Source organism: Sorex fumeus, unplaced genomic scaffold, assembly GCF_029834395.1.
Source record: "Sorex fumeus unplaced genomic scaffold, SorFum_2.1 ptg000005l, whole genome shotgun sequence".
In the NCBI taxonomy this organism is placed as follows: domain Eukaryota; kingdom Metazoa; phylum Chordata; class Mammalia; order Eulipotyphla; family Soricidae; genus Sorex; species Sorex fumeus.
In genome coordinates, this window is record NW_026606062.1 from 4,243,494 (window position 1) to 4,248,783 (window position 5,290).

The 5,290-nt window shown below is 46.2% G+C and overlaps 1 pseudogene; it reads left to right on the forward strand.

Annotated features, from left to right (window-relative positions):
- Positions 1-4,146: 4,146 nt before the first annotated feature.
- On the forward strand, positions 4,147-4,246 carry LOC130030949 (uncharacterized; annotated as a pseudogene).
- The last annotated feature ends 1,044 nt before the right edge of the window (positions 4,247-5,290 follow it).

Genomic DNA, 5,290 nt, shown 5'->3' on the forward strand with positions numbered 1-5,290 from the left:
ACCGCAACCACCACAACCACAGCCACCACAGCCACAGCCACCACAGCCGCAGCCACCGCAGCCACAGCTCCTGCAGCAGACATAGACAGTGCGACCTCTACAGCCACAGCACCCCATGGTGTCAGTCGAGAGGACTCAGGAGAGGTGAGGAGGTTGGTTCAGGAGGTGAGGGAGGAGGAGGGAGGATGAGGACCTTCTGCTGGGGGCGGCCCTTTTATACCGGCTAGGGATGGAGAGGGCGTGGCCAGGCACGTGGCCAGTGCTCGCTTCCTCGCTTCCTCGTGTCTGCTATTTCCCTAGACAGGGCCTGTGTCACTCCCTGTTTACATTCTTTGGCGCTAGAGTTGTCCCAACACTTATGCTAATTTTAGCTTTTCTTTTTTTAAGTCATCTCAGAAGCAAACCAAGAGGTGCAAATATTTGGGGGCAGCCTCTCTTCATTGTCTCTTGCCTGGGCTTTTTCACCCTCAAATTTTGGAGATTTGGGTTTTAAGAGGCACCCAGATTTTTTTCCTGTCCCCGTCAATGATTTAGCTCTCCCTTTAGTTGAAGTCTCCTGCTTGAACACAGTCTTCTAGGACTCAGAAGAGGAAAAAAATGAATGTTCAAATTGGGCAAGACAATTCTTTTTTAAAAAATTCCGAATTCCTGTCCACCTTATTAAATCAATCATTTAAGGCTTTCCTGGTACAATGGATTTAACTCTATTACCTGAGAGATGTGGACTCTCCTTAAATGAAATGGCTTTCTTTTCTTTCTTTCCTTCCTTCCTTCCTTCCTTCCTTCCTTCCTTCCTTCCTTCCTTCCTTCCTTCCTTCCTTCCTTCCTTCCCTCCCTCCCTCCCTCCCTCCCTCCCTCCCTCCCTCCCTCCCTCCTTCCTTCCTTCCTTCCTTCCTTCCTTCCTTCCTTCCTTCCTTCCTTCCTTCCTTTTTCTTTCTTTCCAGGGCCCTGAGCACATTCATACCCCGAAGAACCTCGGACCTGATTTGGAACATGAGTTCTGAGCACACCAACCTGCTGTTAGCACATGAACATTTGGGGAGATTTTAGGGTTTACTGCCTGTCCCCAACTTTCCCCATCAAGGTTTGTAACACTCTCAGAGGAATTGGGGGGTATTCCCACATCACCTGTGCAGATGATCTTTCTGCCTCTATTTTGTGCCTGCATTTAATGACCTCCTTGTTGGTCACACAACCTGCCTGCCACAGTTCCAATCTTCAGCCTTCACTCTCATCTCTTATTCCAGGGATTTTCCTTCTCTCAGGAAACGCAACTGCCTCACAAAAGGGGGAAAATGAAAGGGGGGGGTGGCGAGAGAAACAAGATAGGAGAGTGGAGAGAGAGATGAAAGAGACCAGGGAGGAGAGAGCGCGCGCGCGCGCGCGCGCGCGCACACACACACACACACACACACACACACACACACACACACACAGAAGAGAGGAGAGAGCAAGGAAAGAGAGATAAGATAGAAGAAAGAAGAGAGAGATGACAGAGAAAGACAAAGGAGAGAGACAAGAGAGAAGAGAGAGAGAAAGAATGCTGCTTCTTTTAGAGAACCCAAAGAGTGCTCTCAGAGTCCTGAGCTATGGCGCTCCACACAGGACTGAATCTCTGTCCCATCAGTTGGTGTCCTCTTTGATCACTGAATAATCTCTCGGACTTCCAACACCAACCTCCACGTGGACAATTCTGAGAGAATTCACTGCCATCGTGAGGTTCCTCATTAAGGCACAGCACAAAGGCAGGCTTGGAGGGAGGTGGTGAGTGTGTGCACGGTTGCCTCCCTCCCCTCCAACCCCCACCAGCACACGCAGGGGAGCACACCCCGGGATTCTGAGGTCATTCCAAGCTCTTGGAAATCAGAATCGTACCTGGAAGATGGCTGTGCTGACCCCTGGGACGCTCAGGTGTCCTGTCCCAGAGTCCCGAGGATGGGCAGGGCCTGTGCCCAGAGCGCATGCTAGCCTGGGCCCTTTTCTCAGACTTCTTGCTCCCAGAGCATTGGACCAGAACTTTTGCTCTTTTCTTCTTTTGCTCACTTGAAACCATAGTTTTTGATAGTTTGGGGTTCCTCTAGTATATATCTTTTTATGAAAATGTATGCAAGGCATACATATATATGGCACGGGCAAAAAATGTTTGTTTGTAAGCTTCGGGCAGAAAACAATTTTAGAGTAATAAAATTGTTAACATTTGGGCACAGGAACTACAGTTTAGAGTGCACTAGGAGATGAGGAGGGAGATATTTGTTTCCTATTTTATATCTTTTTTTTAAAATAAATTTATTTATTTATTTATTTATCTTATTAGTGAAAAACCATGAGGTACAGTTGTAGATTTACAATTTTTGTGCTTGGGTTTTGATTATACAATGATCAGATATCCATCCCTCCACCAGTGCCCATTTTCCACCACCATGGATAATATTCCCCCCCATCCCCCCCTGCCTCTGTGGCAGGGCAATCCCCTGTGTTCTCTCTCGTTTTGGGTGTTGTGGTCTGCAAAAGAGGCTTTGAGTGGCAAACATGTTCAGTCCATAGTCTACTTTTGACATGCATCTCCCCTCCTGGGAGGATCCTCCAAACACCCTTTATTTGGTGCTCCCTTCTCTATCTGAGCTGTCCTTTCCTCTAGAATGCCCGGCTGGCCACTAAGCTATGGAGTAATCCTCCTGGTGCTGATCTCAGCTATTCTTGGGTATTAATCTCATATTTTGTTACTTTATATCTCCCAGATGAATGCAATCTTTCTATGTCTATCCCTCTCTTTCTGACTCATTTCGTTTAGCATGATACTTTCCATGTAGTACCACTTGTATGTAAATTTCATGACCTCATCCTTTCTAACAGCTACATAGTACTCCATTGTGTAGATGTACCAAAGTTTCTTTAACCAGTCATCTGTTCTTGGGCATTCAGGTTTCTTCCAGTTTCTGGCTATTGTAAAGAGTGCTGCAATGAACAAACAAGTGCAGATGTCACTTCGACTATACATTTTTGCCTCTCTGGGATATATTCCCAGGAGTGGTATTGCTGGGTCAAATGGGAGCTCAATTTCTAATTTTTTGAGAATCGTCCATACTGTTTTCCAGAAGGGCTGAACCAGTGGACATTCCCACCAACAGTGAAGGAGTGTCCCTTTCTCGCCACATCCACGCCAGCATCGGTTGCTTTTGTTCTTTTGAATGTGGGCCAGTCTCTGAGGTGTGAGATGGTATCTCATTGTGGTTTTGATCTGCATCTCCCTGATGATTAATGATGTAGAGCATTTTCTCATGTGCTTTTTTGCCATTCGGATTTCTTCTTTGAGAAAGTTTCTGTTCATTTCATTGCCCCATTTGTGGATGGGGTTGGATGTTTTCTTCTTGAGGAGTTTAACCAGTATTCTGTATATCCTGGATATCAACCCCTTGTCAGATGTGTATTCGGTGAATATCCTTTCCCATTCTGTAGACTGTCTTTGTATTTTGGTCACTGTTTCTTTGGAGGTGCAGAAGCTTCTTAGTTTAAGATAGTCCCATTTATCTATCTCTGTTTTCACTTGCTCGGCCAGTGGCGTGGCATCTTTGAAGATACCATTAGCTTCAATGTCATGGAGGGTTTTGCCAACTTTGTCTTCAATGTACCTTATGGTTTCTGGTCTGATGTTGAGGTATAAATTTAATTATTTTTTTATGAATTTTATAAAAGTTTTATAAACACTTAAAAATCTATAAACATTTTATAACATTTGTAAAGATGTGTATTTTATGTCTTTTATGATGACTTAAAATGTATCTTTCCATATGCATCTATACTTTTCTTTAAAGCTTATAATCAGCACAGGTATTGCTCATTTTATTGCACTTCTCTTTTGCTGTGCTTCGTAGGTGGTATTTTTATTTTACAAGATAAATACCTTATTTTACAAGGTATTTTATTTTACTCTCCCAGCAAAAATTACAATGCACTAAAGGGTCAGGCAGTAGCTAGCCATATCTGGTTCTCTTTGCGGGTCACATCTGCTGGTATTCAGGGGCTGTTACTGGCTCTGAACCCAGGAGTGAGTCCTGACATTCCTTGGGGGCATCAAACTTGGTGCCTGGGATTCAAACGAGGTTCCCTTCTACTGCAGCCACATGCAAGGTTAGCGCCTTACACCCTGTACTATTGCTTCGGCAGCACATGTACTAAAATTGGAAGGATATAGAGAAGACCCCTGTGCAAGGATGACACGCAAATTTGTGAAACGTTCCATATTTTTTATAACAGTTCTCATTCTCCTGACCCTGAAAGAACTTCTAATTATTGGGAAAGATGACATTACTGGTGAGGAAATCAATGAACAACGGGTTGACAGTGATACAGTGATATATTAAGGCATATACACATACATATTACCATTTCTTGGAGGGGTTTGAATTTTGGGTGACATCCAGGAGTACCAGGGGCTTATTCCTGGCTCAGCTCTCAGGGATCATTCCTAGAAGAACTTAGGGATCATATGTGGTGCTGGGGATCAAATTTAGGTTGACTGCATGTGAGGCAAACACACTGTCTGCTACAATATCACTGTGGCCCCTACACATACCACCGCTGCAGGCTCAAGAGATTACAGAATAATTTGGCATGAGTGTGACTTCTATGGGTACTTGGAAGCCAGAAATTCATGGGAATCACTTCATTGCAAAAATTACTTTACTGGTGGTGATTTCCTTGGAATATAGTCACGTGAAGAAAATAAAACAAAACTGAGAATGTGAAGAAGGAAACTTCGTAGAGGAAAGTAAATAAAGGCTGAGGGTCCTTGTGCCTATATCCATCTCAGAGCAACAAGGAAGTGGTCACCTGACTTCCTTCTCCTAGCGCCAAGTGAGTATAAAAGGGCCGCCTCCACAGAGGGGCCTCAGTCTCCCTCACCTCCTGAACCAACCTCCTCACCACTCCTCAGTCCTCTCGCCTGACACCATGGGGTGCTGTGGCTGTAGAGGTCGCACCACCTATGTCTGCTGCACTAACTGCAGTGGCTGTGGTGGCTGTGGTGGCTGTGGCTGTGGTGGCTGTGGTGGCTGTGGTGGCTGCGGTGGCTGCGGCGGCTGTGGCAGCTGCACCGTCTGCAGATGCTACCGCAGGGGCTGCTGCTCCGGCTGCTGCCCCTGCTGCTGTGGCTGCTGTGGGGGCTGCTGCAGCCAACCCATGGTTTGCTGCTACCGCCGCAGCTGCTGCTGCAGACCCTGTTGCTGCAGCTCTGGCTGTGGTGGCTGCGGCTGCGGCTGCGGTAAGGGCTGTGGCTGCGGCAAGGGCTGTT